Here is a 13,137-nt window from a genome sequence, read left to right as displayed (position 1 = left end):
TTTTTATTATTGAAGTTGAATTTGCTGAAATCTCCTCCATCGGGAATCTGGACTGGTTTTGAAGGTCTACTCCCCATGCTTATCAGAACTTCAATTAAGTTGTGATCTGAGTAACAGGTATTTGTAATTAATTAATTAACCACGCATTAATGTTAGTTACGGGCACGGCAAGTTACAACCACACTGAAGCCGCAAAAGATCGTAACAAGCAAAGTACTTCACTGAACCGCTTTATATATAAAAAAGAAGGCGGCAATCAGCAAGAAAGTAGCAAAGTATTTTCCTCAAACTCTAAAAGGATGACCGAATAATTTTCAGAAACTGCGAGATGGCAAAATGTTTTCCTACCAACTGCGGAATACTCGCTGTAGTTTCATAAAAAGTTGGAAGATAGCAGCATATTTTCCTGAAACTGGAGCAAGGGCCTGATACTTTTTGAAACTGAGGTTAGGCATAATATTTTCCGATACTACTAGTGGATTGGTTGATACTTGTTGAAACTGCTACTGGGTTGCCCGATGCTTCTTGAAACTACGGACAGGCGGTGAAATATCACACAGACATGTGGAAGACGTTACGATGTGTTGACAGCTGCTCTTACTTGTACTACAAGTGTGGGGCTTTGTACTCAAGGTGTTTACGTGGTGGTGGCCGAGGAGGACGAAAGTTGCTAGTGTGGTTACCTTGAGGTGCTTCCGGGGCTCAGTGTCCCCGCGGCCCGGTCGTCGACCAGGCCTCCTGGTGTGGGGTACAGATGACAGCAGTATGAGGAACCAAGAGGTTGTGTTTGACAGCAGCTTCGGGTATAGCTGGTGCAGACTGAAGCTTGTTGTAATATATGCCCGTTTGAGCCATTAAACTTAACGAGGAAGAAATGTTTTATTATTTTTGTAAAGGGTAATGTTATATATGTTTGAGGCGTGTGCGTAATGCCGGGCCGGAATGAGCCCACCGCCCGCTATTGTAACGTGTGGGATATTTGGAGTGCGGCTGAGACTGATATAATGCTGAAATATATGCTACACTTTTGGCTACGTAGGGTGGAAGGGCTCCTATTATACCCGTCGGGAGAGGCTGGAGTCGGGGATGGGACGTGGGAATATATGGGATAATATCATATTTTTGGGTTCTCTGCTGTGTTTGTGTCCCAGCTGTTGTTGAGTCAAGTCTCCTCGTCCCTGCCTCAGTGTTGGGCTGTGTTGCATCTTTGTCCCTCTATAGGTTACTGTTGCTTGCTTCCTTTCCTGTGAATTATGTTGTAATTATTCAGTGCTGCTCGTTGTTTACACGTGCTGAGATCAAGATAAGCAATCGTATGTCTAAATAGGTTATACCAGCGAAGAAAACTGTAAATATTGGTATTGGTTAAAATATTGTTACCTGTACACCTGTACTGCCCTCAGCACTGTTACCTGTACACCTGTTCTGCCCTCAGCACTATTACCTGTACACCTGTCCTGCCCTCAGCACTGTTACCTGTACACCTGTCCTGCCCTCAGTACTGTTACCTGTACACCTGTCCTGCCCTCAGTACTGTTACCTGTACACCTGTACTGCCCTCAGCACTGTTACCTGTACACCTGTCCTGCCCTCAGTACTGTTACCTGTACACCTGTACTGCCTTCAGCACTGTTACCTGTACACCTGTCCTGCCCTCAGTACTGTTACCTGTACACCTGTACTGCCCTCAGCACTGTTACCTGTACACCTGTCCTGCCCTCAGCACTGTTACCTGTACACCTGTCCTGCCCTCAGTACTGTTACCTGTACACCTGTACTGCCCTCAGTACTGTTACCTGTACACCTGTACTGCCCTCAGCACTGTTACCTGTACACCTGTCCTGCCCTCAGCACTGTTACCTGTACACCTGTCCTGCCCTCAGCACTGTTACCTGTACACCTGTCCGGCCCTCAGTACTGTTACCTGTACACCTGTACTGCCCTCAGCACTGTTCAGCAACCGTTGGCCAAAGTTGTGTTGGTCGTCACATCTACCACCACGGGCGTCTCCTCCAACAACAACGTGTTTTCAACGAGCCTTCCCCAAGGTCAGCCCATGTTAATAGCTTCCCTCTTGCCTCTATCCCCGTCCCACCCCTTTTACCTTGGGAATATCTTCTTGTCCCCGGCCACCCTCCCCGTGCTATTCATTTCCCCCATTTTGTCTCCTCCCCTCATGTGGCTCCATTTCCCCAGTGTTTCTTCTCTTCTTCATGTTGTTTCCCGTCTTTCTCTGGTGTTCCGTCCCGGCCAGTAACGTCCTTACCACACGGCTCGTCTCTCGGGATATTAATTTACTAGTAATTTCCTCTACATATTAATTTCGGCTTGATTACTTCCTAAAATTTCAAGAACATTTTTGTATTACGTTGAATTGTTTTGCTTATAGCTGATAATACCTACCACTTCCATAGATGCAAAAAAAAGCTACAGTGAAGAACTGCGATTTGAAAATATCTTCCCCAGTGCAAAATTTCAATGATGATTTTTCATATATAGGGATAACAAATTTAATGAAACTTCAACGTTAATGGTGGCCAGTTTGAACTTTTTACATGTGCTTTGACTTACTACTGGAGGCAACGTTTGTCTTACTGGTGCCTACACACCAGTTGATCATCAGGCCTCATCTCATTAATGATGAGGCCTGATGATCCTTCTAAGCCTGATGGCCTTCTAAGCCTCTCTCTCTCTCACTAAACAACTTGTGGTGCTCTTCCAGTAATCACGTCAAGAATGCTGGTCAGAGTTACATTATAATGTCTCCGAATGATGTTAAAATTGTCCGGGGTAAGCAGGTGGTCGGCACATCTCTGGTCCAGAGAGGAAGTGCACAAGTCGGTCATTTGTTCATTAAATGTGTTGAATGAGGCCGTCGCTGTACTCGCCTAATTGTGCTTACGGGGGTTGAGCTCTGGCTCTTTGGTCCCGCCTCTCAACCGTCAAGCTGTGTTCAAATGGACTTGTATAATGTACTAAAGGTTTGCACAGTTTTGACTTTACTAATATATTTTGTCTTTCTTTCAGGTGAGTATTATACAAGATGGTTGATACTGTACGGAACAAGGGTTATACAGCGGTAAGTGTTGTTTATCATATTTAGTGTGACTGTTGCACTCCTAAATCTACTGAAAATATATATTTGACATTATAAGTTGGCGTGCAATGCTTTTCTTAATGTTCAATAGTTTTGAAACATTATATATCTATACTATGAGAGAATGTCTGTCTGACTGTCCGTCCAAAGTGGAGGCGAGATGCCTTGTTTACCTTACCTTGAGGTGTTTTCGGGGCTCAGCGTCCCCGCGGCCCGGTCGTCGACCAGGCCTCCTGGTTGCTGGACTGGTCAACTAGGCTGTTGGACGCGGCTGCTCACAGCCTGACGTATGAATTACAACCTGGTTGATCAGGTATCCTTTGGATGTGCTTATCGAGTTCTCTCTTGAACACTGTGAGGGGTCTGCCAGTTATGCCCCTTATCTAACCCCCACGACGATTTTTAGCACTGCCCGCCGGCTGCACTTATCAAAATAATTTGAAAATTAAAATCTCGAAACATTATTTCTTATAATTATCTTATAAATAATAATAAATATTATTATATATTTTCTTATAGAAATACTGTATACACAATTATTCACTGATCTTTGAAAAAATAACAAATATATTCCTAATATAAAACAGACGGTCCTTCCACAGCCCAAAAGCCCCACACCTTTTCCAAAGTAAATGGATAACTATTCATTGTTTGTAATATTTTACAGTGCTCTTCTCACCGGCAGACCACCCACACGACAATGGTTGTCAACTATATTATTTTTATAAGAAAGATAAAGGGATAGAGGTACAAGAATAGAGGGAGGGAGGAGGGGGAAGAGACAGACAGACAGATAGGTTCAGGCAACACTGGGTACGCCCTAATGTGTGAGTATTCACCTGACAGCTGAGTGGACAGCGCTTCGGATTAGTAGTCCTGAGGTTCCGGGTTCGATCCCCGGTAGAGGCAGAAACAAATGGGTAGAGTTTCTTTTACCTTGATGGGCCTGTTCACCTAGCAGTAAATCGGTACCTGGGAATTAGACAGCTGCTACCCGCTGCTTCCTGGGGGGTGTAAAAAAAAAAAGGACGCGTGGTGTAGGACCGGGCCGCGGGGACGCTAAGCCCCGAAATCATCTCAAGATAACCTCAAGATAACCCCATATATCACCGTCTCTGTTGAACAAGCAGGAGACACTGTCACACAGAGTGAAAGAAACAAATCAAACGCGTACAGGGAGATAAGTCACCAATACAATTTTGTTCCTATAAAATCCGAGATCCTTGGTCCATGGGGAGAGTGCAATGAGGGTTCTCGAGGATCTGGGTTCCAGGTTCATCGAAACAACGAGAGACACCAGGGTGGCTAACTTCTTTTTCCAGCGCCTCAGTGTGGCGATCAAGAGGGGGAATACCCCAAATACCCTCTGCATCCTCGGTTCATGCCCGGCTTCGGAGGAGTTTGAAGAAATCTACAGCCTCTAGGAACTATAATTGTTTTTCCACAAAGACAATTTTTGTTTAAGTTACGTGACTGAGTAAGGAGGAGGAGTGAGAGCAGCCAGAGCTGTGATAGCTCGCGTGATGTAGCTGTTATCATGTTATATGAAGGAGTCTGGCCCCCCTTCATCCTACCCTTCACAGAGGGAGCCGGTCGGCCGAGCGGACAGCACGCTGGACTTGTGATCCTGTGATCCCGGGTTCGATCCCGGGCGCCGGCGAGAAACAATGGGCTGAGTTTCTTTCACCCTATGCCCATGTTACCTAGCAGTAAAATAGGTACCTGGGTGTTAGTCAGCTGTCACGGGCTGCTTCCTGGGGGTGGAGGCCTGGTCGAGGACCGGGCCGCGGGGACACTAAAGCCCCGAAATCATCTCAAGATAACCCTCGTCTGACCCCCCCCCCCCCTTCTTACCAACCAAGGCCAGGATTGATCGCACATTTACGTGTCCACTTACCAAACCTGTACATCTTTCTTCAGTCACGGCGGCTTCGTCTTTATTAAGCAGATTATGAGCGCCGAAACTTCGCCACCCAAAGGTTATTGTTGGTGGTGACAACCTCGTTGCTCTTCGGGGCTCGTAAACTGCTTAATAACACAAGCTTAGCCGCCATGATCGACGGAGCATGTAAACTGTAATTTCTAGTGTGAGGTTTGGTCAACAAGGATGTTAAAGATTTCGTAAGTGGACACGTAAAGGCTTGACGAATCCTGCCAAGATTAAACGTCGTATGGTAGTGCCTGCCAGCCAGGGACAGGCACTGGGCGCCGCGTTGTTGTTGTTGTTGTTATAGATTCAGCTACTTAGAGCAGGTTCCAAGTAGCACGGGCTATGGTGAGCCCGTAACTTACCTGGCACAGGAGCGGGGCAAAAAAAATAGGGCGCCGCGGCACACACAGGTGTATTTATAGGTCGTGTCAAGCACCTTGTGTTGTTTTATCCGCCAGGCTTTGTGAACATGTCATGACTCATGAAAAGCAGCCATGACATGATTACATGACATGTCTCCTCCGTCTATACTAGCTTGCTCGCATCCCTGTGTTCCGCGAACAATGCGTTTTGTTCCCTTCAGGCTCACATGCTATCCGCTGACCATCATAGATTCATTAGTCTTCCCTCGAGCCTCTTGTCTCTGACACAAACACAATGGCAGTGTGTATGTGTGTTTGTATGTATGTATGTATGTGTGTATATATAATATTGATACTCTTTCTTTCTCTTTTTCTTTCTTTCTCTTTTTCTTTCTTTCTCTCTTTTTCTTTCTTTCTCTCTTTTTCTTTCTCTCTTTTTCTTTCTTTCTCTCTTCTTTCTCTCTCTTCTTTCTCTCTCCTTTCTCTCTCTTCTTTCTCTCTCTCTCTCTCTTCTTTCTCTCTTCTTTCTCTCTTCTTTCTCTCTTCTCTCTCTCTTCTCTCTCTCTCTCTCTCTCTCTCTCTCTCTCTCTCTCTCTCTCTCTCTCTCTCTCTCTCTCTCTCTCTCTCTCTCTCTCTCTCTCTCTCTTCTTTCTCTCTCTCTCTCTCTCTCTCTTCTTTCTCTCTTCTTTCTCTCTCTCTCTCTCTTCTTTCTCTCTTCTTTCTCTCTCTCTCTCTTCTTTCTCTCTCTCTTCTCTCCTTTCTCTTTCTCTTCTTTCTCTCTCTTCTTTCTCTTCTTTCTCTTCTTTTTCTCTCTCTTCTTTCTCTTCTTTCTCTCTTCTTTTTCTCTCTTCTTTCTCTCTCTTCTTTCTCTCTCTTCTTTCTCTCTCTTCTTTCTCTCTCTTCTCTTCTTTCTCTCTCTTCTCTTCTTTCTCTCTCTTCTCTTCTTTCTCTCTCTTCTCTTCTCTCTTCTTTCTCTCTTCTTTCTCTCTCTTCTTTCTCTCTCTTCTTTCTCTCTCTTCTTTCTCTCTCTTCTTTCTCTCTCTTCTTTCTCTCTCTTCTTTCTCTCTCTCCTTTCTCTCTCTTCTTTCTCTCTCTTCTCTTCTTTCTCTCTCTTCTCTTCTTTCTCTCTCTTCTCTTCTTTCTCTCTCTTCTCTTCTCTCTTTCTTTCTCTTCTCTCTTTCTTTCTCTCTCTTCTTTCTCTCTCTCTCTTCTTTCTTTCTCTCTCTCTCTCTTCTTTCTTTCTCTCTCTCTTCTTTCTTTCTCTCTCTCTCTCTCTCTCTCTCTCTCTCTCTCTCTCTCTCTCTCTCTCTCTCTCTCTCTCTCTCTCTCTCTCTCTCTCTCTCTCTCTCTCTCTCTCTCTCTCTTCTTTCTTTCTCTCTCTCTTCTTTCTTTCTCTCTCTTCTTTCTTTCTCTATCTCTTCTTTCTTTCTCTCTCTTCTTTCTCTCTCTCACTCTCTCGTTCACGCCCCCCTTCCTTGCCCCAGGCTTCGTCCTGGGCCTCTCCAGTTTTGACAGTCATAAAGGCTGCCCAGTAATTCTCTATTACTTTAATTGGAGGCCAGTAGGACCGAATAAAGTTTTCCTCTGTAAAAACCCTTCGAACAATTTCCTATTTTTTGTTGTTGTGACAGATGTGACCTTACGTGACCAGCTGTCCGTAACACGTGACCCACTGTCCGTAACACGTGACCTGGTGACCCACTGTCCTTAACACGTGACCTGGTGACCCACTGTCCGTAACACGTGACCTGGTGACCCACTGTCCTTAATACGTGACCTGGTGACCCACTGTCCGTAACACGTGACCTGGTGACCCACTGTCCGTAACACGTGACCTGGTGACCCACTGTCCGTAGCACGTGACCTGGTGACCCACTGTCCGTAACACGTGACCTGGTGACCCACTGTCCGTAGCACGTGACCTGGTGACCCTCTGTCCGTAGCACGTGACCTGGTGACCCACTGTCCGTAGCACGTGACCTGGTGACCCACTGTCCGTAACACGTGACCTGGTGACCCACTGTCCGTAGCACGTGACCTGGTGACCCTCTGTCCGTAGCACGTGATCTGGTGACCCACTGTCCGTAGCACGTGACCTGGTGACCCACTGTCCGTAGCACGTGACCTGGTGACCCTCTGTCCGTAGCACGTGACCTGGTGACCCCACTGTCCGTAGCACGTGACCTGGTGACCCACTGTCCGTAGCACGTGACCTGGTGACCCACTGTCCGTAACACGTGACCTGGTGACCCACTGTCCGTAGCACGTGACCTGGTGACCCACTGTCCGTAGCACGTGACCTGGTGACCCACTGTCCGTAGCACGTGACCTGGTGACCCACTGTCCGTAACACGTGACCTGGTGACCCACTGTCCGTAACACGTGACCTGGTGACCCTCTGTCCGTAGCACGTGACCTGGTGACCCTCTGTCCGTAGCACGTGACCTGGTGACCCTCTGTCCGTAGCACGTGACCTGGTGACCCACTGTCCGTAGCACGTGACCTGGTGACCCTCTGTCCGTAGCACGTGACCTGGTGACCCTCTGTCCGTAGCACGTGACCTGGTGACCCTCTGTCCGTAACACGTGACCTGGTGACCCTCTGTCCGTAGCACGTGACCTGGTGACCCACCGTCCGTAACACGTGACCTGGTGACCCTCTGTCCGTAGCACGTGACCTGGTGACCCTCTGTCCGTAACACGTGACCTGGTGACCCTCTGTCCGTAGCACGTGACCTGGTGACCCACCGTCCGTAGCACGTGACCTGGTGACCCTCTGTCCGTAGCACGTGACCTGGTGACCCACCGTCCGTAACACGTGACCTGGTGACCCTCTGTCCGTAGCACGTGACCTGGTGACCCTCTGTCCGTAACACGTGACCTGGTGACCCTCTGTCCGTAGCACGTGACCTGGTGACCCACCGTCCGTAGCACGTGACCTGGTGACCCTCTGTCCGTAGCACGTGACCTGGTGACCCTCTGTCCGTAACACGTGACCTGGTGACCCTCTGTCCGTAGCACGTGACCTGGTGACCCACCGTCCGTAACACGTGACCTGGTGACCCTCTGTCCGTAGCACGTGACCTGGTGACCCACCGTCCGTAACATGTGACCTGGTGACCCTCTGTCCGTAACACGTGACCTGATGACCCACTGTCCGTAGCACGTGACCTGGTGACCCTCTGTCCGTAGCACGTGACCTGGTGACCCTCTGTCCGTAGCACGTGACCTGGTGACCCACTGTCCGTAACACGTGACCTGGTGACCCACTCCGTAACACGTGACCTGGTGACCCACTGTCCGTAACACGTGACCTGGTGACCCACTGTCCGTAACACGTGACCTGGTGACCCTCTGTCCGTAACACGTGACCTGGTGACCCACTGTCCGTAAGCATCTGAACTTAACAGTTTTAATTATTATAATACTTTGTTTTATTGTTATTTACCCTTTGCTTAGAGTGAGGCCCAGGACCCTGTACCCCGGGGGAGACTGAGCAGGAAGGTTTAGCGTGGCGGCGTTGAAGGGGATGTTCTCGGTTGGACGTGAGGAGAGTTGGAGGGATACAAAGTTGGTCGCTAGCGTAAAAGTGGTCTTATTTTGATGGGTGGTGTTGTTGGTTTAGATTCAGCTTCTCGGAACAAAAGTTGCAAGTAGCACGGGCTATGGTGAGCCCGTAGTGGACTTACCTGGCACAGGAGCGGGGCTGTAACTGTGTTTTTTAAGGCTGTTGTTGTTTCAGATTTAGCTACTCAGAACGAAGTGTCCATGTAGCACGGGATATGTCGAGCCCGTATTTTTTTTAATGGCCTTTGGTGTTCATAATATACGTCATCGACCTAGGTGTTGGGGTGAGGAGCAGTGCACGATAACGAGGGCTCCGCAGAACTCCAGAAAGACCTTATCACACCTGCATAACTGCAAATGTATTTAATCGTTGATAAAGGAAAAGTCCTGAACTTGAGAAATGACAGTGACGCTCTGTTTGATTAATGCTGTAGATACGAGCAAGTAAAGGTGCGAAACACACTTTGGGATTATGATTAGCAGAGGCCTGGGACTTGGGCAGCAGTGCTTGATCGCGTTTAACACAGCTAATTGGATGCTTAGGTTATAGCTTAGTAAGACATACACAAACATCATCGATTATATTTGGCCCTGTTGAGGTCCGACGTGCACTCCACCATCCAGTTCTGTTCACAGTATTACAGAGTGGACATGGATTTCCTTGAGAAAATCCAACATGGCATTATATCATAAGTAAACAGTCTTCACTGCAGCACCTTACGATAATAATACTATCATTACTGCTCAGCCTTAACCAAGGAAATACACAGACATCACTCGAACACTGAAGTCAACTAGTGCTAGTTAACAGAGCACGAGGATATAAGTGGAACCTGGAAGCACAAACGAGTCTTAAGAAATGTAAGACTATGCTCGTCCCCAGTGTGGGAGCTCGACTTGTAGACTGTACTGAAGGAAGTAGTTGTGGAAGCCATCTCATGCCACATCTTTAAGGTCAGATTCGACGAAGAATTAGAACGTCAGAATAATTAAATTATAACGGAACAGCGACAGGCAACTAGCCTACAGCTAGACTAGTAGGCGGGGTATAAGGAGCTAGAGCTCGTAGTGTAAGAGCCTCTCTTACACTGATAGGTAAGTACACCTCGTTGACACACGGTTCTGAGAGAAGATAAAATTTCCACAATTAATGGAATCTCGCGGATTTTCAATTAATTTTTTTAGCCGCGTCAAATTAAGCTATGGTGTTTATTCATTGCAATATTAGAAGATAATATTTAATCAAGTCTGGAAAGGAGCCATTTTACAAAATATTGGACTTGAAAGTAATTTGTCGTTGGCCTATTTACCGAGGTATCGGATAACAAGCATAGAAAAGGCCAGTGGTTGAAACTCTGGTAATTTTACTTATTTGGAAAAAGTTGTAACACATTTTGAGTGTGTTCTTGCTTATTAAGCTTTACTACGCCATTTACTTATTACCTACTTTCACCTGACGTCACTTTGTGTCTTAAGTTGACCACCACTCTTGTCACCGCACGGGAGACATCTCCCGTCACGCAGGGTGCAGTCGCACCTCCACAGATCTCCAGTATCTGTGGAGGTGCGCCATTACCATTTGAGCCATTACCAGTATCTATTGATACTGGTAATGGCTCAAAAGGGCCTCCACTTACGGGCTATTCATGCCCGTGCCACCTTTTAGGTGGCTTAATCCTCATCAATCAATCATCTTGTCACCGCCGAGTCACAGCCCCGCTCCTGTGCCAGGTCCACTACGGGCTCACCATAGCCCGTGCTACTTGCAACTTTTTGTACTCATTAGCTGAATGTTAAACAACAACTAGACACCACCTGATGGTCGTGTTCCCACGCATATATTGCCACTTTCGGTCCATATTGTGGGTTGGATTATTTATTTATGTCTTCATCAGTTATACATTTTCAGAAAATAATGAGTGTTTTAGCTCTACCTTATAAAATATGAGGTAATAGTAAATAATTGCTGGAAACCATCAGTAGTGGAGAGGATAATGCCGTATTTTCCAATATTCTCTGGAAGTTAGGATTATCAAGCACAGTGTTACTAACAACAGATGATAATAATATATGGCTTTATAACTCTTCAATAACAATAAGATGATGTACACAGGATGATCAACACAAACTGTTCCAGACTAATTGATGTTATGTCTTTAATGACTCTAAATCAAAGTCTTAAAAATAAAGCCTAAAGTATTACGTAAATTAAGTACTTTACGCAGTGCCGTCAGAATCACACCATTCGGTTGTCACAAAAGTTCTTGCAAACTTGCCAGATGCAAATTATGGTGGTGTGTTTATTCCAAATATATTACATACATCAACAAATCAATTTCATTAAAGAAAATAGTTGGTGGTATAAGATATAAAAGGAGTCCGGGTCCACACACACCATCACTCTAGCTACTAAACAGTGGGACGTATGAATAATGCTACAACAACACTATTGTTATTGTGTCATGTAACCCTCTGGCAGCATGTTTTGCAACCATCTATATGTGTGTGTCGTGCTTTAAAATCTCTGCTTGCACTTGTAAACTTTGGATGCACTATAGTGATATCCACAAGGACACGGTTAAGTCATTACTAAGCTCTAGGTACCTCATACCCGTAGGTCTGAAGGGATGTAATGACTGGACATTCGGTAATGTAATGTGAGAGAACATGACCCAGTTCCTGGTCACCGTTTACACACAGTGCTCTGGGTTGGGAGATCCGTCACCTGTAGCCACCTGCCACAGGTAACGGTAACCCAACCTCTGATCCTGGCAACCACTGTGTCACTCTTGTGCTCCCCATACACTGGCATCATAACTTTTCATGCTAGTGCTTTCAGGCCTTCGGGAGTCTTGTGATTTCTCTTATCAGACCTGAATGTTTGGAGCAATATAATCTTATCATCAGAGATGGAGGTACATAGATCCAGTTCAACTTCATCATTGTTGCATGCCGATTTGGGTGGAATGTCTGTCATCATGCCTTGTACAGGCTGCTGTGATAGCAAAATATAACTCTGCCTCGGGGTTGCACCTTTCATCGTGTCCTGAGACAGACCGGCCTGGGGGACACCTTTCATCGTGTCCTGAGACAGACCGGCCTGGGGGACACCTTTCATCGTGTCCTGAGACAGACCGGCCTGGGGGACACCTTTCATCGTGTCCTGAGACAGACCGGCCTGGGGGACACCTTTCATCGTGTCCTGAGACAGACCGGCCTGGGGATACCTTTTATCGTGTCCTGAGACAGACCGGCCTGGGGGACACCTCTTCACCGCCGACAGTCACAACGTATCTACTTCATAATATAGTTTGAAATGGACAATCTGGGATAACGTTCCCGACTCGCGCTCAACTGTCAAAGTACTGTATATATATTTTTATGTTTTTAACTTATTTAACTGGAATTTCTCTTCGGAGCGTGTACAAATATGCACAGCAATGTCGGAAAATATATCTTTGGAAATAAGAAATAGGGAAAAATATTCATGGTCGACAACATTCAATTAACATGGAAAGGATTAGTGAGGCGACCATAAATGAGGTGGATTACTGCCCGCTAACGGGCTCACCATAGCCCGTGCTACATGGACACTTCGTTCTGAGTAGCTAAATCTGTAACAACAACATGCCTGCTAGACCCTGCCCCCATGCCCACCTACATGCTCCCCACGCCCACCTGCATGCTCCCCACGCCCACCTAGTCCACCAGCACGCCCACCATGCTCTTGCCTCAGAAGAAAAGGTGTCATTATGCTCAAGGATTAAAAACATTCTCCTGCAGAAAATATTATGCATTCGAAATTTTCAGAATAAAAACCTTGCCGAGATGGTAATAAATGATTTAGAGCTGAATATACAGCAAGGAGTGACTGAACCTTTATTAAAGATGATTTGAATTATATAAGCAGTGTGATTTAATTAGATTTAATTAATGATTTTTTTTCTCCCGGCTTTCATGCTTCATGCAATCTGCACTTTTGACGACCACCTGTGTCATGCGTGCCCCGGGGCACTGGTGTCATGCGTGCCCCGGGGCACTGGTGTGGCTCGTGTGGCTATTCATTCGGGCTATTCATGCCCGTGCCACCTCTTGCATGGCTTAATCTTTTATCAGTCAAGTGGGGTTGTGTCCTTACGGGAGACATCTCCCGACACGCAGGGTGCAGTTGCACCTCCACAG

This window comes from Procambarus clarkii, chromosome 51 (genome assembly GCF_040958095.1).
Source record: "Procambarus clarkii isolate CNS0578487 chromosome 51, FALCON_Pclarkii_2.0, whole genome shotgun sequence".
Lineage (NCBI taxonomy): Eukaryota > Metazoa > Arthropoda > Malacostraca > Decapoda > Cambaridae > Procambarus > Procambarus clarkii.
Note: the sequence above shows the minus strand (reverse complement) of the source record.